The sequence below is a fragment of the Lactuca saligna genome, chromosome 2 (assembly GCF_052625555.1).
Source record: "Lactuca saligna cultivar CGN05327 chromosome 2, ASM5262555v1, whole genome shotgun sequence".
In the NCBI taxonomy this organism is placed as follows: Eukaryota; Viridiplantae; Streptophyta; class Magnoliopsida; order Asterales; family Asteraceae; genus Lactuca; species Lactuca saligna.
In genome coordinates, this window is record NC_136418.1 from 130,097,196 (window position 1) to 130,122,384 (window position 25,189).

The window sequence follows — 25,189 nt, forward strand, 5'->3', positions numbered from 1 at the left end:
AGCAGAGCTCAACAGTTCAGGTGAGTTACCTTCCAGTAGCAGTGGGTCTAAGGCCACAATGCCGGCCCACTAGTAGGAGACGTATGATAGATGATTGTCTTTGTGATATCATCTAGGTTTGTTACCACCTGATATGTTATATGCTAGCATGATATGTTGTATGTTATAGTAGTAGAGTTCGGTCGTTATGACCGAAGGGTAGTCAGACACCCCAGGTACGTCTGACAGTATGTGATGACATGTTTGCATGCTGGCTTGTTATGTTATATGCGATAGAGGTAGGAGGAGAGGACTAGTCCCCGAGTTCGGTTGTTAGGATCGAAGGGTAGCTCAGGCACCCCAGATATGTCTGATAATATGTTTATGTTATATGTGATAGTAGTAGTAGGGGTGAAATAGTCGCCGAGGTTTGGTTGTTAGGATCGAAGGGTAGTCTGCACCCCAGAATGGCTCGACATGGGTAGGTCAGTACCCCAGAATGGGTTGACACGGGAAGGACGGCACCCCAGAATGGCCGCACGGGTAGGTCGGCACCCCAGAATGGTCGTACCGGGTAGGTCGGACACCCCAGAAATGTCTGGCAGTATGTATGTGATATGATTGTATGGTATGTGGTACGATGGGGGGACTCACTAAGCTTCGTGCTTACAGTTTTCAGTTTTGGTTTCAGGTACCTCTTCAGCGAAGGGGAAGGAGCCGGCGCGGTAGTGGCACATCATACACACACACACTTTGGATTTCCGCATTATGAGATGTTCTAGAATTGTACTCTGACATTTTTTTTTTCTTGTTTTGGGTTTTCAGACACGTAATATGTTTTATGAAATGATATGATCGGATGATGTTTTGCTATAAATATTTTACAAACCAGTTATTTTAAATGAAATTTTTGGGCGTGAAAATTGGGTTGTTACAACAAAGCTAAGCTATTTTAGAGTTTTTTTTATTACATAATCATGCTTTAACTTATATTTTGTTGTAATCGTCTTTTCTAGCTCCCTATTAGTATTTTAATAGAATTCCATTGTTCCAAAAAATGAGAGTGAAACATGTGTAAAGGATGACAAGTAACTTGTTTTTGTGTTATTATTAATGAAACTTTTACAAATCTAAAGTTTTTTTTCATCCTTGAGGGATATGCATAGCCATATTCTATGCAACTAGGCAGTACATTCTCTCATCATCAAGAGCACATTCTCCATGCTGGAGCACACCCTTGAGCTATTATAGCGCATTCAGAAACATGGCAAACACATCCTTGAACCTCCATGATCAACCCAACACATACTCCGACCCATCAACGTATTCCCCATATTATGAGTGCATTCTCCATGTGGCTGATCACTTTGGCAAATGCGTGGTCACGTTAAGGACTTGGAATTATTTTGACAACGGAGCATTTTATGATCAAGGGTAGCATTCTTTCTCTGACCATTCTCTCAAGAGGAGGACATTCTTTCTCCAGCCATTTTAATCAAGTCTTTACACCTCATCATCATCTCTTCCTTATCTTTAATATAATAAATTAGTTTTGGAAAATTCAAATATAAAACTTACATGTTTGAAAACAAATCTAGGTAAGTGAATTTCAATAACTAAAAACAAAAATAAAAAATTTAATGTATGCTTATAAATATTTTTTTTTTTCTTAAAACCAAGAAACATAAGTTTAGATTTTGGACTATTGATCAGATAATTGTATTTGTAAGCAATTTGCAGTCGACATAATCGACAGCTTCATCATCACCTTAATGACAACCAAATTGCTAATAGGCATAAAAACACATAAATAGTAGGAAGTTCAGAAGAATCCATTGGTGGTTTCTAATCACTAGGAGAAAAACAAGTTTTTCTTCGTAAAATAGATAGTTTTCAACATTGCTTCTATCTCTTCTTCAATTATTAACAATGAAAAAACATTAGATAACTAAAACACAAAACCAAGTGCATATATGTGTGCAAGATTCATACGAACAAAACGAAAATACAAATAGTTACTTACAACTAAACCAACAATGGAGTTTGGGAATCAATCACTTGTGTTTATCTATGGTGTAGGTTAGGGTTTTAAGTTTTTTTTATGCGTTTCTTAAAACTAGGGCGAAATATAAAAAACGAAGTTACAATTTATGAGTAAGCTCCAACTTTGTCAACTTAGCTAGGATTCTTAAATGTTTCCACGTTGCATCCGACTTAAAAGTGAATTTCCATAAATCCAAGGTCTTTGGGATTGGCGTTTTGGAGAATAAGATGACTACTTGCGCACATATTTTAGGTTGTGAAGCGGGAGTGCTCCCGTTTAAATACTTGGGGGTTCTAGTTGGTGCCAACATGAACCTTAAACGGAATTGGCATCACATTATTTATAGGATCAATTCTAAGCTTTCCGCATGGAAAGCCAAGACTCTCTCATTTGGCGGTCGGTTAACCCTCGTAAAGTCGGTTCTTGGGAGTTTGCCTATTTTCTTCTTTTCCCTTTTCAAGGCTCCTAAGTCCATTATTGACATCCTTGAGAAGATTCGTAGGCGAATTCTTTCGGGGTGGATGCGAAGATAAAAACAAGATTATTTGGGTTGCTTGGAATGTGGTTATCGATCCTAAAACTCGTGGTGGGTTAGGTATTGGCTCTCTAGCGTCTATGAATTGGTCTCTTCTTTTAAAGTGGTTGTGGAGGTTCAAAAATGACCTAACCTCTTTGTGGCGACGGATCATAAGTGACATTCATAACAATTCTAGAGAGTCGATTGGATTACTCACAAAAAAGTATTTTCCTGGTGTTTGGTTTAATGTTGTGCAGGTGGTGAACATTGCTAAGGATTTGGGTATTAAGCTTACGTCTATTTTGAGTACATGGTCAATTCTGGGAATAACACCCTGTTTTGGCTGGAAGACTGGACGGGTAAGGGTACATTGGCTTCGAGATTTCCATATCTTTTTGCTATTGACGAGAAGAAGTCTTGTCTTATTGTTGAGAGAGTTTCAGGTGGTGATTTCGAAGGCGATTGGGAAAAAGTCCCTAAAAGCGGCTCTGGGTGTCAGATCTGATGAAAATTCAAAATTGTATATATTTGATTGCTACCGGTAGTGGGACGAATATATGGAAAATCAAGACTTTCTGCTGATGGGAATTTTTATGTTCATGATATCCAGACTCTTTTTTACTCCAAGTTGACGGTTCCTTTGCGGAATCCTACGATTTGGCTTAAGGGGGTCCCGATGAAGGTTATCAATTTCGTTTGGAGAACTTGCCTTGATAGAATTCCTTCAGCAGTGGCCCTCTCTCATAGGGGTATTTCGGTCCCTAATTGTTCCTGTCAGTTTTGTGATATTGGTATAGATGACACGAATCATATTCTCCTGGATTCCCCTTTTGTTGCCGCCACTTTAAGGAGGACCTTGAACCGGTATAATCTGCCTTGACAGAATTTACGCACAGTAGGGGAGATTGTTTACGGATTCTTTTGGTGTCTTTGGAGAGGAAGAAATATGTCTTCTACAATTTTGATTGATAATGTTATTATTATGTTTTTTGTTCTTCTTGCCCAACCTTATCTCTTCTAGGCTATGGCCTTTAATATCATTTCGTCTTTCTAAAAAAACAATATTTATTTATTTCAACTTATCTTCAAAAGCATAACATTTTGTTTATCTAGACGAGACTGTTTTATTTAATTCTTAGTTAACGTTCCCATAAATTGATATCATAAGATTAGGCAGATTTATTTAATTCTTAATTAATGTTCCTATAAACGAGACTGTTTTATTTAATTTCTCTTAATGGGTTATTTGGAAATCTTAGAATAATAGAGGCTTTCAACGATTGACAAGTTATCCTAATCAAACGGTCAAGAATATTAAGTCCTTAGTTTATCTTTGGATCAAATGTAGAGGTAAAAAAGTATTTGTAGTTGGGATAATTGGAATGTATCCCCTTTTTCTATTTCTTGATATGTATTTGCGGTAACTATTTGGACCTCGTTTAGTTTCTTGCTAGCGGGGTCTTCTATATAAAATCTCAACCGTTTCAAAAAATAAATAAATAAGGCAGATTATTCGTCTTACAAATTATATATTTGCTTTAGGAAGATCATTAAAACTCAAATTCAATTTTGCCATATTATCTGCTAATTTAATACTATATTTAATACCAACTGATTAGAAATTATCAATTATTACAAAGTTAATTAGTTTAAGTCTGGTTAATGTTAATACAAAAAGCCCCATGCTTGTTTAACCCATCAAGTCCAATCCAAGAAGCCCCATAAGGGTGTAAGTGAGACAAACCAACTCGCAAGAAACTCGAGACCGACTTGGAAAATACTCGAAACCGACTCGATCTTAATCAAGCCGAGCTCGAACTACTCAAGTTCCTTATCGAGCCGAGCTTGAGTACAAAAATACACAGCTCGTAAAGCTCGCGAGCTTAGTCAAGCTTAATATAATTTAATTACATGTATATCATTTCTTTATAATTGTTCATTCATAAGATATATATTATTTCTTTATAATTATTCATTTATGACATATATGGTTGATGTTATATTGATATTAAGTGATTAATAGTGGTTTTTTTGGTAATTTGGACATTTACATGTGGAATGTTTAATATTTCTTACTCAATTTAGTGATTTTGATTTTTTAAAATATTAGTCGAGCCGAACCGAGCTCGAGATTGTCGAGTATTTCACGAGCCCGAGCTCAAGCTTAAAATCAAGGCTCGAGTCAAGTTCAAGCCGAGTTTCGAGCTCGAATATTTTAGTCGAGCCAAGCTTCAAGCTTGGTAGTATTCGGCTCGACTCGGCCCATACATACCCCTAATCCCCATGCTTGTTTAAGCCAAACTAAAACATCTTTATTCTTGTTCTTAAATAGTATTCACCATTGAAGTCATTAATCATTGCTTGCTACGTCGTGATTCTTATGTCCACATGGCGAAAACGATTTCAATCTTGTTGCAGAGAACAATAATCAGCTAGCTCATCATTCTCAACTCTTTATTTACGAGGACCCACGATACTTTTGACTCAAAACATCACAAAAATTAACAACAATTACAAATCAGGATCCATTCACCATTAATCGAATATTTGTTGTCCACAAATACTTTTCGATTTCATTCTTATACGTTAAAAACGAATTTTCGTACAAGATACAAATTAATTTGTTTTCGTACAAGATACAAATTAATTATACAAATTGGAAAATAAATGGATCAGATTTCTGGCTTGGCTTCTCTAAAAAAGAGAATGTTTAAATAGCGCACAGTATAATCAAATTCGATCATCTGGGGAAATAATCATCACTTCCATCCCTTTCCCTATTAATACCTAATAAATAAACGAACTCCGGGAAATTAAAATCCGAAAATTACTTTCGTCTTAAAATACAGATCCAGAAGACTCAAAAACAACATAATAACGAGTAACAGAAGTTTAAATCATTGATCAGATAATTGTAGTCTGGAAGTATTTTTAGATCGACATTGTATTTTCCGACAACTTGCTCATCACCTCAAGGACAAACTAAAATCAATTGCATATTATAGAGGCATAAATCAAATAAAAAAAAACACAGAGAGAGAGATAGTAGGATGCTCAGAAGGATCCATTGGTTGTTTCTAATCACAAGCAGAAAATCAAGTTTTCCATCATAAAATAGGTAGATTTCATCATCACAGCATCTCTACTTCGTTCTGACATAGGTCGATTATTAACTAAAAGAAAAAACGAAACCAAGTTACCTGGAATCTGGTCTGCGATGGGGATTTAGAATCAATGGGTTGTGTGTGTTTATATATGCGTTTCTGTAAGCGGCTGTAATGTGTGTATACGCTCTAGGGCATAAAAGAAAAACCCAAGTTATAGATTATGACCTTGAAATATGAATGGTTGCTTTTCGCCCCTTCTCTTTTTGTGGTTATGTACATTTGAGTCCCATCAAAATTTTCCTTTTCACATTCTCTTTTAAAGCGTAACTTTTTTTCTTCTTATTATTGTTGAATTTAGAGTAAACTAGTATTTTACACGCCTTGTGATGGTAGTAATGTATTTGAGAAGTAGTAGAAAGTAAGTTACTATATGTGGAACATGAATTTAGAAAGACTTAATCCGATAAACTACAATAGTCTAATTATAACACTCACTCACTCACAAACACACACACACACACACACACACACACATATATATATATATATATATATATACACACACACACACACACACACACATATATATATATATATATATATATATATATATATATATATCAAAACTCGCAATAGACAAATATATCTCTTATAAGCAATTTACCCCATCCCACCGATCCTCACATAATCCATACTCTCGGGTTCAGAAATGAATGCCTTTACCTAATTAATACTCTCGGATTATGAATAAATAATTATATCTAATCTATACTCTCATATCAAGAATGAATGAATGTGTCTAGTCCATACTCTCGGACCAAGGACTAATGACTATGCCTAATCCATACTCTCGGACCAAGGACAAATGATTATGCCTAATCCATACTCTCGGACTAGGGACGGATGTCATAGTTCTACTCTTCGTGTATATCTCACATGTATTCTCAATGAGATAGTACCTAATATCCATCTTAATTAACTTAGGTCTTTTGTGTTAGTCTTATTTTATCTCTAGTAAGGCTATGATGCTCTGCTCCTAGCACTTATATTATTATCATTATCATGAATATATATATATATATATATATATATATATATATATATATATATATTAGCTCAAATAGAACTGTACTTGCTTCACATATCATATTTTGGAAGCGCTTTGTTTCGTACTTTGAAAGGCCTAGACGCATAAAGTACTAAGCCTTAGTCTACTTTCGTAATCACGGTGACTATAATAATTATAGTCTAGATTCCTCACTAATCCCAGTGTCTACATCAAGATCTATTAAGTAAGTATCAACGAGGAAGGACAGTTGGGAGGCAAGACCATTTCAGCATATAGCCTTTATGAAATCCAACAACCAAACTAATGTGACTATTCTAGACACCTCCCGTAAGTAGATCAACTAGTATAATGACGTGGAATTACTGATAAATCTTGTTTATAGGTTCATAATAACGACTTATGACTATAAATATAAGTTACACCGAAAGAAATAGAGTGTAGTTTAAGTTATAGGGGTTCTTGGTGTAAACCAGAATCTAAGTGGGCATAATACTGACTCGGGAACTCCTATTTGAAGGTTACAACTAGATAAGTATTCAAGGGTGATGAAGGGCTTCATTGCAGGCCAAAAACTCAAGAAATAGGCTAAAATTGAGTAAAACTCGGGATAACTGATCTGGAAGGTGTGGGGAACGAATGGAGGCTCAATTTCCATTTATAGGAAGAAAAATCAGGATGTGCGCCATGCAAGGGTAGGTGCCGCCTCGCATCTGCTTAGGTGCTACTCTTCCTCTCTCAACATGGCATGTGGCGATTAGGGACTGGAGCGACGTGACGGCTTGTAGAATGTCTTGCGCGTCGCGCATACGCTTGCACAAAATTTTAGAATTTCAAAACATTGTAATTTCTTTATACAAACTCCATTTTTTATGTCTACACATAGCTATCGACGATATCTACGACTTTCATTTAGACTATATCAGCTAGTTTTGACTTTATTTGTTCCACACATGTTTAGACTGTTAAAGCTTGTATAAAATGCATAACTCTCTCATTTGGCATCCATTTTTGACTGTCTTTATGTCGTTGAACTTCTATTAAAGAGATCTTCAAATATTGTTTAGATCATTTCGGCTAAAAATCGACCGATGTAAATTTAATTTTTGTGCTTGTATTAGTAAAGTCTAAAGTGCAGTCTTTATATGTGTAATTATTATAAAATTAGATTTAGTTAGGGGATGATGGCGGAATGAAAAAGAGGTCGAGATCCTATAGTCACGCGTGTTAATGAAATGGCGTGTAGGCCGTAAGTACACATATAACCATGTTAACAAAATGATGTGTATGCTGTAAGTACGTATAAACTTGTCTTAACAAAATGGTGTGTAGGTTGTAAGTACACATATTATTGGTGGATTGTGAGTCATTGGTTATATGCATGTATATAGTATTTAGGTACTTCATTGATTTTTGAGAAGGGAAAATTTTGATTGTACACATGTGCATTCGCAACCTGTTTCTGTATAATGTAATTATACTTTGATATATATGCGGCATTGTAACGCCTGGTTCTTGGTATGTATTTAACTTATAAATTATTAATTTTATATAGCAACTCGACGAGTTGGAGGCCCCAAAATCGTCGAGTAGAGATGTTTTGGACCATGCGTTTTAGTGACCAACTCAACGAGTTGGGAGGTCTCAACTCGACGAGTTGGTTGGGTAAAATAAAACCCCAATTCCAGAGTTTTGCACCATATTTAAACACCTTAACCCCAAGGTGTTGGCCTCATTTCCAGCCTCCACTATCCTAACCCTAAATCTCAAAACCCTAAAGCTATTTTGAGTGATTGTGAGCCTTTTTGTGTGTTTTTGGTGTGTGTTGAAGCCAATGGAAGAAGGAAAAGCTTGAAGGCACAAGATGGAGCTTGTAGATCCAGAATCCTTGCCTCATCCACGATACTTTTCTTGTATAAAGCTTAAACCTTGCCTTGTAGTTGCTTAGATCTTCTTTTTGCGTTAATTTGCTTGGTTTTGTCCAAATATATTGGTCCCATGGGAGTTGGAGATCCCAAACGGGTTAACACTTCAGATCTGGGGTCTTGAGGGGTTTCCATGGCATAAAGTTGCCAACTTTATGGCCATGGGAGTCCCATGCAACCTTGAGACCATCATTTTGGCCTTTTGGAGCTTATAATGGCCATGTATGAAGAAAAAAAATGGAACTTTACGTGATCTTTTTGTCCCTAGAGTCCAGATCTATGACCTCATGGTCTATCTTGTAGTTTTGATGGTCTTTGGATTAAGGATTTGGCTTTTTTGGGTTTGGGTTTGAGGTTAATCTCTTTAGGAAAGGTATTATTGGGTAAAGTTGGAAACTTTACCCTTCTAGAGGCTTTTCCAGTCTAGATCTAAAGTATTAGGTGTATATCTAAAGAATAATGGCTTAATGCATTAAGAAGGGTTCGCAAACGGATGAAGCCGACGAGTCCATAAGTGAACTCGTCAACTCGACTAGCTAGTTTTGAATGTTCCCAATTCTGTTGAAAAAGAAGGAACTCGACGAGTTAAAAAGAGAAACACGATGAGTTGATTTGATATATCACGATTCTGTGATTCATCGGGACTCGGCGAGTTGAAGGATAACTCGACGAGTTGAGTCAACATGGAGCATTGAATTTAACTTTGACATTGACTTGGATGTTGACATTGAATTTGGCCAAGCTTGACCTTTTATAGACTTTGAAGTATGGGTCAATATCTAAGGGATTGTTTCTGTTTAGGGATTGAGTAGAGTTGTTTTTGGGGCTGGGGATTATCCAGTTATCTTTCAGCATTTTAGGTGAGTCTCCTTGTTTTTCTATGGGTTGAAGGCACCAATGCCAACCCATGTTTATGTTATGAGTATGCTAGCTGTCTTTGTGAATTTAGCATGTGTATGTGTTTATATGCTTTCCAGGCTAAGGCCCGATGCCGAGCGGGCCCGATGGATTTTCATATGCTATGTAGCTTTGTGATTATTGCATGAGTATGTGTTATTGATATATGTTATTGTATGTTGGACGGGGATCGTTTTACTGAGCTCAACTCGATGCTGGGAGGGGTCCGAAGTTGGGCGGGGCCCACTATTTGTTATGTGTATGATCGGTATGTGGTATTTTGGGGGAACTCACTAAGCTTCATGCTTACAGTTTTTAGTTTATGTTTCAGGTACTTCTGGTTTCAGAAGGAAGAGCTCAGGATGACTGCATTGCACACACCATTTGGATTTTGTTATGATGGCATACTCTGATTTATGAAAATTGTTACATTGGGTTATTTTAAATGTTTGGATAATATATAAAGTTACTCTTTTATCTTATATTAAAATGAAAATTTTGGAACCGTATTTTTGGATGTTACAGGTATGCAACATGTTAAAGAGTTTATTAAATAAGTTTGTGTAATATGTTACATGTATGTGACTTTGATGTGACATCATACGACATGCAAAGTGTTATAGGGCTTTACATTACTAAAATACTTTATTTAAAGTGTTTATATATATATATATATATATATATATATATATATATATATATATATATACCATATGGAAAAAGTTGTGTGATGACTTATGGGAGGTTCGAAACATGCATGGAAAGATGATTCAAGGATTTTGGGGATTGACATTGTCACTCGGGCTAGCTACATGTAGTGATCGAGACAAGATATGCATGATTATACTATGAGTCGCACTTAGACCATTTCTGGACCATTAGATGATTAGCGGACTAATATGCTCATCCCTAGTCACATCATTGGTCATAGGTTACTCTCCATGTGGTATACAATGATAAGAATTTGGGATTAGGATTAAGCGTCCCCAAGAATGGTGTAATAAACATATACACATTTTAAATGGTTTTATTTATAACATTACCTTTCTTGTTATGTATTTATAGAGTTTTCTATTAAAATTTATGTGTTGTTTATGTTTGGGAATACTTAGACTATGATGTTTTCTTTTATGTTGAGGGAACACCCTTTTGTTTTGGTTTTTGGTTATTTCTAAGCTACAAACTGTAAACATTTCCACAATGATGTTTTTAATTAAAATATTATGTTTTTCCTAAAGTGTGTTGCTATTCCCAATAGTTGAAGGTGATGGGTGTTTCATGGCATTTTTTGCAACATGGTGACAATATTTAGTTTCAGGTTTTAAAGTGTTGTATTAGGAATTTGGTCATAAAGAATTATTTTGAATAGATTGGGGCGTAGGGGCCTCTGGATGGCCACTGGAAAAACCATTGTTGAGTAGAGGGCTCGAATTAGACTCTTTGTGTAATTTAAAAGTTGGAAATGGGTACCAACCACTTTTTGGGAGGATATTTTGTTGGGAGAGGTTTCTCTCAAAGCTTGGTTCTCTCATGTTTATGCTCTTGATTTGCATACACATTGCTTACTGAAAGACCAAACATATTTGAATAAGTAACTTGTGTTTTTTTTGGATTTGTGAGAATCGATTGGGATGGGTATGTATGAGTGCAATGTTTTATAGATATCTAAGTTATGGGATATATTTATATTATTTGGTAAAAGTTGGTTTTGTAGGTTTGATAATTATAAATTATTATCATAATAATATTATGGGATTGAAAACCCTATGTGTCACACCGGGTTTCCCAACCTGACCCAATCAAATTATATGCATCACATATAACATGATTAAAAGCTATTGGGGCTTGTTTACACTACTAGAAAATAGACCTTTAATGACGCGCTTTTTACGACACGCGCTGATTAATGATACGCAAAAGGACGTGCCCTTAAAATAGTGTTATCTCTCCAAAAAATTTAAGGATTTACGTCACGCATTATTGCGTGCCCTTAATTTAGTGTCTCAAGAAAAAAAAATTAAAAACACGGAGGGCGCTTTATCTTAAACGCGCGTCGTCTGTACCTGTCGCTTTATAATTTTAATGAAACACGCTTTTAGTAGACAAGGGGGAAACGAAATCCCCAAAATTTTGAAAACCCGCCTTGTTTTTTATATCTTCTATCTATTTTTCATCCTTGCAATTCACTCTCCCCTCTCTGATACTCTCTCATCTAGATCTTCGTTCATTCTCTACCTCCCATCTCATTGTAAACATTGAAGGTGAATCGTAATTGATCTGTGAGGTCTCCTTCTTTTTTTTTCTCAGGTACGACATCATCCCAATCCATTAACCCCTTTCATTTTTCATTAAAAAACCCTAATTGACTTGGCAATTTCATGAACCAGATGTAGCACATTCCAAACTGGGGATTTAACCAAACCCGATAGAGCCATTGACGAAATCTTTGGATTCGGTCAACAAGGACTCTCTGTAATCGCGTAGCTTTCTTCACAAGGGATCGCTCCAGGTATTCAATCTATCAATCTACAATGTCCATTGTCAAGTTACATCGAATCAAGGTCTAGGGTTTCAAATGCTTCAAGTTCTTCCCAAATAACTTCCCCTCTCAAGACGATTTTCCTCAATTTTCTATCGAACTTGGTAGCTGTTGAATCGGTGCATATCGGTGTCAAGAACCTGCCCCGAGATCTATTGCATTTATGAATAAGGAAGATTTGGTAAGGCAGCTCACTCGATATTCTACCTCTCTCGTGTTTTCAACACATAAAACACAAACAAACCTTGAAGTGAAATTTCAAGGTTTTGAATAAGAATCCTCAAAAACCATCATGATTTCAAACGAAACCCCACACCCTAGAGTCCAAACGCTTCTTCTCTGTCGATAGCACATAAAATCTAGGTTTTCTATTGTTTTTATCGACCAGAGACTTTCAATGGAGAAGACAAAATCTGGAAAGAAAGATTCAGATGCCTAGAAATTCAAGGGCATAAACAAAGTTTTTTGATGTATTGTTTCTATCTACTTTTTTTTTCTGTGAACTCTATGAATTAAATTTTCTCGTATGTGTTTAGCATGTCTCAAATCAAGAGACGAATTGTTGATGTGCTTCAACATGGGGAGACAGTAAGTTTCTTATTATGTCAAATTGTTCAAGTCTCTTTTATTATTTTTCAAACTGATTGATGAAAATAATAAGTATAATATTCTTTTCAGGTGTTGCAAGCTTTGAGAAGGCTGAAAGGAAGTTCTAATAGAAAGGAAAAAGATGTTACCTGAAACAAAAATTGTGTCTGATCAACTAACTGAAGATGCCATGAAGTTGATGGAGGATGTTGACTACAGTTGAGATAATCTTCTTTCAACATTTTTCTTTATATTTATTATAAATTTGTCAACATTATGATTTATGTCATAAATATTTCTGCATATGTGTATGATGAAAAACAGGAGGTCTTTCAGAGGGAAGCAGGTAATTAGCATTTCTTTATAAGTTTAATAATGAAATGATTTAAATATCAATAATACAGTATTTCTTATATTCTTAATTATTGGGAATGTTATTACTGAACCTCTGATTTCATTTGTTTTTATAATTACAGAGGGATTTGAGAACCTAGCACGTGCTAGAGGGGAAGGGACCTCTTCTAGTTCAGGAAACAAGCAACCTAATTCCTCTAGAATTAGTGATTCCGGTCTCAATGGAATACCTTCCACAGATAATACTGCAAACAATGAGGATGATTCCTTTGACATGTTTGCTGAAGATGATGACAAATCTACTGTTGATCCATCAGCTGGTAAGCAGACATGAAGTTTTTTCGTTTTTTTTTCATTCAGATGGTTTATTAGAATATTGCCCCTCAATTCTGTTTTCACTTGCAGGCATTGGATCTACAGAAAACGATTATGTATTTGATGAATCCTCAGGGTATGCATCTCTTTTTGTTTTCCATTCAGATTTATATTTAGTCAAAAAGAAACAACATCTTATTGTTTCTATATTTTTTTTTACAGTTAGTACTACAACAACAGTTTAGGATATTATTATGACTCATCTTTAGGACTGTATTACAGTGCAACATCTGGACAGTGGCAATATATTATATAATGTGGTCACTATTTTCAACCTGATTTAGTATTATTTGAATTATACTGATTTTGATTTGGAGATAAAATGTGGTTATATATAAAGTAATGTGTTTGTGTTTTGTATTTTCCAGGTGTTCTTGTAACCAAGAAACTGGTGCCTATGAGGAGTTGCCATCATGGGAAGGCAATGTAAATGGAATTGCAACATAGTGGAATGGAATTGGAATCATTATTTTCAACCTGATTTAGTATTATTTGAATTATATTGATTTTGATTTGGAGATAAAATGTGGTTATATATAAAGTAATGAGTTTGTGTTTTGTATTTTCCAGGTGTTCATGTAACCAAGAAACTGGTGACTATGAGGAGTTGCAATCAGGGGAAGGCAATGGAAATGGAATTGCAACATAGTGGAATGGAATTGGAATCACAGGTTTCACATCCTGCTGTGCGTGGTACTTATGGAAGCTTCATTCAAATTTCAACATGTTTAGGGTTGATGGGAGCTCTTTTAATCGGGATTCCTGTAAAGAGCTCTTTTAGTGTAATTAAAATTAATCCCTTTCATATTAGTCAATGTACTCATGCAAAATGCTTGGTCCATAAACATTACAGCCATAGGGCTATCACCTGAGGATTGGATACAAGTTCCACCAGCATGAATTTTTCCTCTTCTGTTTTATAAATTATCATCATCACTCAATCACGATGGCGAAGCGTGAGCTTGTATAACATCATACCTTATTCGGTCATGGCTTGCATCCATACATTGCAAGAGCAAGAACTAGGTCTAGGTTATGCATATACAATATATTCTTAAAACATCTAACTAGTGATGTGCATGCTATTTTTAGGTCTGTAATGCAGGCAGAGGAAGGAACATCAAACTTTTGAGGTACAACAGTTTGCCCACTCTGTCCCTTCTTTTAAAAAAATTGTTACGGGCACCAAAAGAGTTGGATTTTAGGATATGAGAGATCAGTTAAAGCTGTTGAAGAATTCAAGAGTTTTGCAGTAGAAGGCAATGTATATGAAACCATATGTTCCAAGATTGCCCCTTCCATATTTGGCCATGAATATGTAAAAAAAGTTGTGGCGTGTCTCCTGTTTGGAGGATCAAGGAAGGTATAATGTCAACTTTACCCTTGAATATTGTTGTCTGTACTTAATCATTTAGGAGCTCATTTCCTCTATTTCTACAAACTTTACCTGATGGTGTAAGATTGAGGGGTGATATTAATGATTTGCTCTTGGGAGACCAGAAAATAGTTTGGATTAGAAATTGAACAAGGTGTCTCTTAATAGCAATGTAATAATAGGTTAGATAGTTAGGGATTGTATTTTATTCAATGGATTGTATTTTTTGTATATGATTATTTATATGACATTAAATTTTATGTAATGGATTGTATTTTTTGTATATGATATTTTATTTTCTATTATGAGACGTTAAATACAATTTAATTTGAAAATTAGTAAATCTATAAATAATATTTTTTTAAACATTTAAAATTATGATACGCAAAAATGTGTGTCATCTTCATTTATGACATGGCCTTTCTTGACAGGGGCTTTCTTGATACGCATTGCGTGTCATTAACACGCACGTCGTAAGGTTACGAAACGCTAATGCGTGTCGTCTTCCTTTATGACAGAGCCTTTCTTGATACGCATTGCGTGTCGTAAACGCACGTCGTAAATGAGCGTCATAAATGCACGTCGTCTATAGACGACGCGCGTCGTCTTCATTTATGACATGGCCTTTCTTGACAGGGGCTTTCTTGATACGCATTGCGTGTCATTAACACGCGCGTCGTAAGGTTACGAAACGCTAATGCGTGTCGTCTTCCTTTATGATAGGGCCTTTCTTGATACGCATTGCGTGTCGTAAACGCACGTCGTAAATGAGCGTCATAAATGCACGTCGTCTATAGACGACGCGCAAAAGCGCGTCGTCTCTCTCTTTATGACAGGGCATTCCTTAACGCGCATTTGCGCGTCGTCTGAGCCCTTTACGATGCGCAATGAGCGTCGTAAAAGGCTGGTTTTCTAGTAGTGTTAGGATGCCTACTGATTTAGAGATAACCTGCAATAGTGTTGGAATAGTGTCTAAGGCTGCAACTATATTGGGCAAGTATTTGACCCGATTGTGCATGGTCCTTTTGGGTTGCCTTCACCATAGCAACTTGACAGGATGATTTATTATGAGAGAAAATATATTATTAATATATTATGAGGATAATATAAGAAATAACAATATTGTTATTTGATTAATATAAGTCATAGATTAATTAGTATTAATTTGGTGACTTAAAGAGATTAATTAAATAAGAGGGTATAAACCGTCAATTGTTTGATAGTTACACTTTGGGCTATATATCCTTTAAGGATAAGAGGGTGGACGAATTCTAGGGCTTGGGATAGCCTCAAATTCATCCAAAGGCTTATCTTTGGAAAGGATTTGGATTGCTTTGAGTAATAGTTATCCAATTAGGGTTTAAGGGTGAAACCCTAGGAGCCTTACAAGTATAAATAGACCTCTTGGGGTGGGGAAATCGACACCTATGTCTTTGGAAGAACCCTGGACGATTTTGTCCTCTATCCTCTCTCTTAATTCATTCTCCTTACTAGTTGGTGTTTGTAAGCCATTAGAGGAGTGACAATTGTGACTCTAGAGCTCTAAGAACAAGAAGATCAAACAAGTGGTTCAAAGTAAGCTTCTATCTTTGTTTTTGTATTGTTCTTATACCTTATTAGTCATTAGAAGTCTTGGATTTAATGCATGTTTAATTAGAGAAACCTAGATCCAAGCATTAGGGTTTGCATTTGCACATAGGAATGTTCATATGGCCAAAACCCATAGTGGTATCAGAGCCTAGGTTGGTTTCTATTAAATTGTTGCTTGATTGTTTGAATCTTACTTGCAAAATACGAATTTTGTGTTTTTGAGTCATGGACTCGGCGAGTCCCATAGTGGACTCGGCGAGTTGGCCTGACTCGGCAAGTCCAAAGTGGGTACTCGGCGAGTCCGAGCGTCAGGAAGAGCCAAAATCGGGATTTTTTGATATTTATGTTATGGAAACTTACCTTTATCATATTAGATCAACCCAAATCCGATTTTATGATATATATGACTATATTTTTGATCTAGTTGAAGATATTTATCAATTAATAAAATATTTAATTTCCTTATGTGATAATTATTAATTATTTTGATTAAATTGGTAAATTGTTTTTCAAGAAATCATAAACATATCAAATATGGATAATTATGTGATTAGTTGTTAATTTAAATTATTTGTTATTTGATCCTTTATGTTTTAAAAGGTTTAAAACTTGCCCTCAAGTTTTGAAATTTATGTTTTGTGATTAAAAGTTTAATTTAGACAATTTAAATTTCAAAACCTAGAGTTTTTTTTTACAAGTTTAAAATCCAACCATATAATAATATAATATTACAAGATTAATATCTATATATGTATAACTTAAATGCTAGTCTTACCGTTAGTAAGCCTCATTCACAAAGCCGGTTTATAAGGTGGGTATAAGGTTGCGACCTGTAAAATGGCGCTTAATGGGTGTACAGTCACACCCACCGCTTGCTTGATCGGTGGAGGGTCGTTAGCCGAACGGGTAGGATAGGGTAACCTCATCCTCTCATTAAAAGTATAATATGAAATACAAAGTAACTACATGTTTTTCTTAAAATTTCCCAATCTTAGTTACTTTAGGAAAAGTGAATTGATACAATCCCATGAAATTACACTTTGCACCTTGCTAAGAAGTTAGTGGAGCGTGTGTGGTTTACCGGCACACTAACTGGTTCTAAGCGAAGGTGACAAAGGGTGATTCATTGTTTATCATATTTCGATGGAGCGTGTGTGGTTTACCGACACATCGAGTAGGTGATCGTTACAATGAAGGCACCATGTGAATTTGCATGGTAATTCACACCAGCTTTGTGATCCTCGGTATCCCAGTCACAAACAAGAGGGGCATATCGAGATTTAAACATGCCATTGAAAAGTTTCAATGAATCTCATCCAAACCTAGCAATTCTCAATACATTTAGGACTTAAAGTTATGTTTTGTGGTGGAGAATTAGTGAATCGTCATTCACTTACCTTCAAAGTGTTTGCATGTTAGATTACGTCATCCCTTTTCTAATATGTAAATATCGTTGTTGGATCCTAGCCCTAATTTTTCTTATTAGGTGATAATTAGGGATTCATATTCTAATCTATCTTTGTCCTTTATATTTGTAGATGTCGAACGCTAACAACGCTGCTGCTAGTTCATTCACATTGATGAGCCTTTGTCAAAAGGTCACCTTCGATGGAATGAACTTTAGCGAATGGATAAGATACATTCTCACGATTGCGCGCTATGAGGATAAGGAGTATGTCCTCGATGAGAAGCTCGAGAAAATCTACCCTGAAATCGCTACTTCGGCTGAAATGACCGCTTTTGAAACTCATGAGCGTGATGCAACGAAGGTTCATTGCATCATGATAGCCACTATGAACTCCGAATTCCAAAAGGCCTACGAGGACATGTATCCGTACGAAATGCACCAAGACTTATTGGAGAGATACCACCAAAACACAAGACAAGAGCGTTATGAGATTTTCACTAACATGATTTCCGCTAAGATGGGTCATGGAGAGTCTCTTACCGTGCACATGCAAAAGATGCAAAGGTATGTCGACCGTCTTCGCAAGTTGAATGTTGACTTTGGGGAAGACTTGGCGATCGACATGGTGCTTCACTCTTTGCCTCCATGTTACAATCAATTTAGGATGACCTACCACATGAACAAAGAAGAGGTCACCCTAAGCAAGCTCCAAGGTCTCTTGAGGGTCGCTGAGAGCAACTTCAAGGACAAGTCTGTTGCACCAACTCCCAATCCACCTACTGCTCCTGTGTTGGCTATTGGACAAGGAAGGGGAAAGAAGAGGAAGGATTCGTCTAAGAATCATCGCAAGGTTAAGCCCCGAGATGGTGCCTCTTCTAGTGGGACCAAAGTTGATCCTGCTAAACCCTGCCCTAACCCACAAGAGGCAGAGTGTCACCACTGCCACAAGATAGGACACTGGAAGAGAAACTGCCCAAAGTACCTGCAAGCCATCAAGGAAGGAAAGATCAAGCCGTCTTTCGCAGGTATATACACAATTAAATCTAACGATTCATCTCATGTTATTTCTTGGGTTCTTGATACCGGTTGTGGTTATCACATTTGTTCTGATGTGCAGGGACTAAGAAGAAATAGGGATGTGGAGCATGGAAGGATAAGTCTAATCATGGGGAACAGAAGATCGTCGCCTGTGACCAAGATTGGAGTGTATTCTTTAGTGCTTAGGAATGGTTTATGTTTAGATTTTAACAATTGTTGCTATTCGTCAGAAATGGCTAGAAACATCATTTCATTTCATAGTTGCTTAGACAAGGTTTTAGATTTTCTTTTAATAATGGTTCTAAATGGTGTCTTTTATTTTGAAGCAATACCGTGTAATGGAATTTATGAAATTGTTATGATTGTTGATAACTTAGGAAATGATGTTTTATGCATGGATTCTTCCAATAGTATGGATAAGGCATCCTTGTGGCATTGTCGTCTTGAACATGTCAACAAGAAACGCACAGCCCAACTCCAAAAGGATGGAGTGTTGGAGTCATTCGACCTTAGGGAAGATGACACATGCGAGTCTTGTTTACTTGGAAAGATGACTAAGTCACCCTTCGCTGGTACGTGCGAAAGGGGTGAGGGTCTATTGGACCTCATACATACCGATGTGTGTGGACCGTTTAGATCTACCACGAAGGATGGAAATCGTTTCTACGTGACTTTTACCGATGACTATAGTAGATATGGGTATATCTACTTAATCAAGCAAAAGTCAGAAACTTTTGAAAAGTTCAAAGAGTACAAGAATGAAGTGGAGAATAAATTGGGTAGGAAAATCAAGATGCTTCGATCCGATCGAGGATGAGAGTACCTAAGTCTTGAATTCCACGATTATCTCAAGGAGTGTGGAATAGCTTCACAATTGATGCCTCCTAGGACACCGCAGTTGAATGGTGTGGCAGAAAGGTGTAATTGAACCTTGTTGGACATGGTTCGCTCTATGATGAGTCGTGCTTCGCTATCTATCTCTTTTTGGGGGTATGCCTTAGAGACTGCCGCCCATATCCTTAACCGAGTCCCTACTAAGAAGGTTGCCAAAATACCTCACGAGATGTGGACGGGGAAAGCTCCTTCGTTAGCACATATCAAGGTTTGGGGTTGCAAGACTTTCGTAAGACGAGATACTCACGACAAGCTCGAACCTCATAGTGAGCGATGTATTTTCATCGGCTACCCGCAGAAATCCTTTGGATATCTCTTCTATAGACCGAAGGACAATGTTGTTTTTGTTGCGAGGAGAGGAGTTTTCCGAGAGCGAGAACTCATAGGCCAAGGAGACAGTGGGAGGCAAATCGAGCTTGAAGAGATTCAAGAGTCGATAGATGAAGGAACCTTTACCGCTGGCACTCAACTCGAGGAGGAAACTCCGGTTAAACCGATTGACGTATCGTTACCTCTTAGACGTTCCGAAAGAGTTAGAGTTCAACCCCAGTTGTATGGTTTTCATATTACTACCGAAGGGGACACGTATATTAGTGATAGTACACTAATAAACCTTGATGAACCTAATAGCTATAAGGAAGCCATGGTAGGCCCAGAGTCTGCAAAATGGAAAGAGGTAATGGATAGCGAGATCCAATCCATGTATGATAACCAAGTTTGAAATTTAGTTGATAATGTGCCCGGACGTAAGACCGTTGGGTGCAAATGGATCTTCAAGAAGAAGACCGACGTGGATGGAAACGTACACACGTATAAGGCGCGATTGGTTGCAAAGGGCTTTACTCAAACTCCAGGAGTTGACTATGATGAGACCTTCTCTCCAGTTGCGAAGATAAAGTCTATTAGAGTGATGCTAGAAATTGCCGCATTTCATGATTATGAGATTTGGCAAATGGATGTCAAGACGGCTTTCCTTAACGGGGAGTTGGCTGAGAATGTTTACATGGCTCAGCCAGAGGGGTTTGTGGATCCGAAGCATCCGAATAGAGTGTGTAAGCTTGAGAAGTCCATTTATGGACTTAAGCAAGCGTCTCACAGATGGAATCTTTGCTTCGATGAGAAAGTCAAAGAGTTTGGATTTGTACGAAGCGAAGATGAATCGTGTGTATATGTCAAAGCCAGTGGGAGTATAGTAAGCTTCCTCGTTCTATATGTCGATGACATATTACTTATAGGAAATGATGTCCCGACTCTGCAGGAAGTTAAGTCCTGGCTCGGGAAGTGCTTCACTATGAAGGACCTCAAAGAGGCTTCCTATATTTTGGGAATAAGGATAGTAAGAGAAAGAAGTAAGAGATTGATAGGACTTAGTTAGAACACTTACTTAGAGAAGGTACTAAAACGTTTTAGTATGGAAAACTCAAAGAAGGGAGAATTATCGATACAAAGTAATGCCAAGTTGAGTAAGACTCAAAGTCCGAGTACCGAAGCTGAGATAGCTGAAATGAGCCGAGTTCCATACACTTCCGCAGTTGGCTCAATCATGTACGCTATGACTTGTACTCGCCCTGATGTAGCCTTTGCTTTGAGCATGGTTAGTAGATATCAAGGGAATCCTGGCAGAGCCCATTGGATTGCGGTGAAGAATATCCTTAAGTACCTTCGGAGGACGAAGGAATGGTTCTTAGTCCTCGGAGGGAGTGATGACTTGAAGGTGCGATGGTATAGTGACACCAGTTTTCAGACCGACAGGGACAACTACCGTTTGCAGTCGGGCTGGGTCTTTACCCTGAATGGAGGAGCAATGACTTGGAAAAGTTCCAAGCAGGAAACCGTAGCTGATTCAACGTGCGAATCAGAGTACATTGCAGGGAGCGAAGCGTCGAAGGAGGCAATATGGTTGAAGAACTTCATTGGTGATCTTAGAGTTGTATCTGCCATAAAGGAGCCCATGGAGATTTTCTGTGATAATGAAGGAGCGGTTGCCTTGACCAAGGAACCGAGAGATCATGGTAGATCACGACATATCGATAGAAAATATCACTTTATTAGACATCATGTAGAAGAAGGACAACTCGTAGTGAAGAGGATATCATCAGAAGATAACCCAACAGATGCGCTTACGAAGGGACTGAGTAGGGTTAATCACTTGCAACATGCTAGGAGTATTGGGCTGAAGGATGATATTAGCATAGATTAGATAGTATTAGAAACGTGTAATAGATAAATGTAATTAACATTTGACGATTAAATAAAGGAGTTTTATTTATAAGTAATGTTACTGTCTTATGTTGATTGTTTAACTATTGTTTCACTTTGCATGTTTTGACTTCCAGAATAATTGAGTTTATTAAGAATAATCGAATTATTCAAATTGTCCACAATCGTTCATATGCGGAAAGTAGATATGAATGAAGATTGTCATGAATCGATGTGTAGATTGTCTAAATGGTTTTAGACATAGCAAAGGATTGCTGCAACGTTCATGAGTGCTTATGAACTAGTTATGAGCATTGGAACAAACCCGCGCTTGCTGGAATCATTTTATGGAATGTGATAAAAAGGGTGATCGCAAGACGATAATATCATATAGTCTTAAAACCTAGGTATATGGTTTTTAATTTGTTAATTGATTATACATTGATAATGCGAAACCGCATCAGTAACTCGGTGTTATAAAACGCATTGTTGTGTATATTTGATTAATGAATAAGTAATCGCATATAAGTCGAAGTTTATCTGTAACTTTTATCCTAAGAGGATAAAAGCGATATCTCGGCCGCTCGATGATTTGATTTGACTTATGTGCCAGGCCCGGTCAGAACTGAATTGATGTGTTCGATTAAGTTTTATGTCAAATAAATCGGGGATCGAGAAACCCAAATGCTAGACTAATTATTCCATAGAATTGTCAGCATGATATCTAACAGAGGACTGTACGATCCCTTATCTAAAGGACAAGATTGATTAGATCAGAGTTTGACAGCTTCTTTGAGAGCTACGATTGCAAATCAGATTGTACTTGTGCATATAGTTACTAGACTTATCCAAGTGGGAGACTGTTGGAATAGTGTCTAAGGCTGCAACTATATTGGGCAAGTATTTGACCCGATTGTGCATGATCCTTTTGGGTTGCCTTCACCATAGCAACTTGACAGGATGATTTATTATGAGAGAATAAATATTATTAATATATTATGAGGATAATATAAGAAATAATAATATTGTTATTTGATTAATATAAGTCATAGATTAATTAGTATTAATTTGGTGACTTAAAGAGATTAATTAAATAAGAGGGTATAAACTGTCAATTGTTTGATAGTTACACTTTGGGCTATATATCCTTTAAGGATAAGAGGGTGGACGAATTCTAGGGCTTGGGATAGCCTCAAATTCGTCCAAAGGCTTATCTTTGGAAAGGATTTGGATTGCTTTAAGTAATAGTTATCCAATTAGGGTTTAAGGATGAAACCCTAAGAGCCTTACAAGTATAAATAGACCTCTTGGGGTGGGGAAATTGACACATGTGTCTTTGGAAGAACCCTGGCCGATTTTGTCCTCTATATTCTCTCTCAAATCATTCTCTTTGCTAGTTGGTGTTTGTAAGCCATTAGAGGAGTGACAATTGTGACTCTGGAGCTCTAAGAACAAGAAGATCAAACAAGTGGTTCAAAGTAAGCTTCTATCTCTATTTTTGTATTGTTCTTATACCTTATTAGTCATTAGAAGTCTTGGATTCAATGCATGTTTAATTAGAGAAACATAGATACAAGCATTAAGGTTTGCATGTGCACATAGGAATGTTCATATGGCCAAAACCCATCAAATAGTGTTTAGGACCATTAGATATTTATGTTGTAACAATGTTATATATTGATTATGACATCCTTAGAGTTTTTGTATTTTGAAACATCTATACTCAAAGATATTTTAATAAAACGAAATAGTTTCTTCAAAATTTTTTATTATACTAGATTTTCCGCAAACAAAAATACTATGCTTTTAAATCGTAAAGAAATATTTTTTTGTTCCAGAAAATAGGGGATGTCACATAGATACAAATAGTAAGTTTCAAGTTATACTCAATACAAAAAAATATTATTAAGACTTAAACAATAACCGCTTTCTAAAATGTAATGAAGGTATGTTTAAGTCTTTGTCATTCCCAACTTTATTTGCTATTCGATTTCAATAAAGTTTTCAGATTATATGGAACCCATGTAATGAAATAGATGCATGTACCATGGAGCCAAAATAAACCCACCATGTATTTTTAGGGGCATCAAGATTAAGGGACTTATAAATCATAAAGTATTGGTGTTACATTTCTTCACAAGCCATTTTTGAAGTTAGGACAATCCGTTGACTATGTCGTTTCTTATAATAGATTATCCACCAGGTTTATTGTTGGTAGGGGTGTAATTGAGTCAAGTCGCATCAAGCACTGCCAAGCTTGAAACTTTACTCAACTAAAAAACTCGATCTCAAAACTCGACCCGTGCCTTAATTTCAAGCTCGAGCTCGATAAAGTAACCGAGACGTTCGAACTCGGCTCAAATCAACTTGATTAGCTATTAGAAAAATAAAATTACATTAAATTACAATAGAAATTAGATTAAGATCGTAAGCTCGACTCTATAATATATATATATATATATATATATATATATATATATATATATATTAATAAAACAAAGGGTAAAAGTGTAACTACAACAATGTTCGATTAAGCTTGTGGGTTTCACGAGCCGAGTATTCCATTACTCAAGCTCGAATCGATAATGTACTTGAGTAGCTCGAGCTCGATCGACTCAACTTGAACTGATTCGATTTCGAGTCGGTCTTGAGTATTTCACGAGTTATCTCAACTCAATTACACTCCTAATTGTCAGGCTTACTTTTACTTTCACTTGAATTTTGACATTTACTCTTTATATTTTCAATAACACAAGCATTACCATTTCTTTTAATGAGATTCAAGTGTCTTAACTAGATGTATGCAGAAAAGACAATAATATGATTTTAATAGGATAACAAAAATTAAATTGTATAAATATACCTATTATTAACACCAATATAATAGGTCCTATAGACACCTTATTCAAGTGTTTCTTTTGCTTTGGCTAGACAATCAATTGAATATTATAGCGTCCTAATTATTATTCTATGCTACATAGATATTTGTGATATCCCGAAATTTAGATCAAAGTCTGTAAACAGTCAATTCACAATAAATCTCTTGGTAATTTGACTCATTGAGTTTTAGTGCATCTTATGTAAAATAAATGAGTTCATTACAATTATTATAAGATACCAGATGGTATCTTACTTCCAAATATGTAATCTGTCAAACAAATCAAACAACTAAAACTGCAACCATAGTAATGCGTCTGAAAAACTGAAATTTCGTATTAAGTAGTTGTGAGCAATACAAACACTCTAGTCTCGTAGTATGTGTTTCCCTAATTCCTAAAATATAAAGAATGTACA

General features: G+C 36.4%; 1 long non-coding RNA gene and 2 other non-coding genes across 3 annotated transcripts; all 3 read right to left on the minus strand.

Moving 5' to 3' along the window:
* Positions 1-5,041: 5,041 nt before the first annotated feature.
* On the minus strand, positions 5,042-5,858 carry LOC145029085 (uncharacterized). Its single transcript, XR_013676363.1, has 2 exons — positions 5,741-5,858; positions 5,042-5,327 (listed from the first exon to the last, which is right to left on the minus strand). It is a non-coding gene; the product is annotated as an uncharacterized LOC145029085 (long non-coding RNA).
* On the minus strand, positions 5,208-5,309 carry LOC145033243 (small nucleolar RNA Z103). Its single transcript, XR_013677476.1, has one exon. It is a non-coding gene; the product is annotated as a small nucleolar RNA Z103 (small nucleolar RNA).
* Positions 5,587-5,684, minus strand: LOC145033251 (small nucleolar RNA R41). The gene has a single exon (XR_013677483.1). It is a non-coding gene; the product is annotated as a small nucleolar RNA R41 (small nucleolar RNA).
* Positions 5,859-25,189: the final 19,331 nt, after the last annotated feature.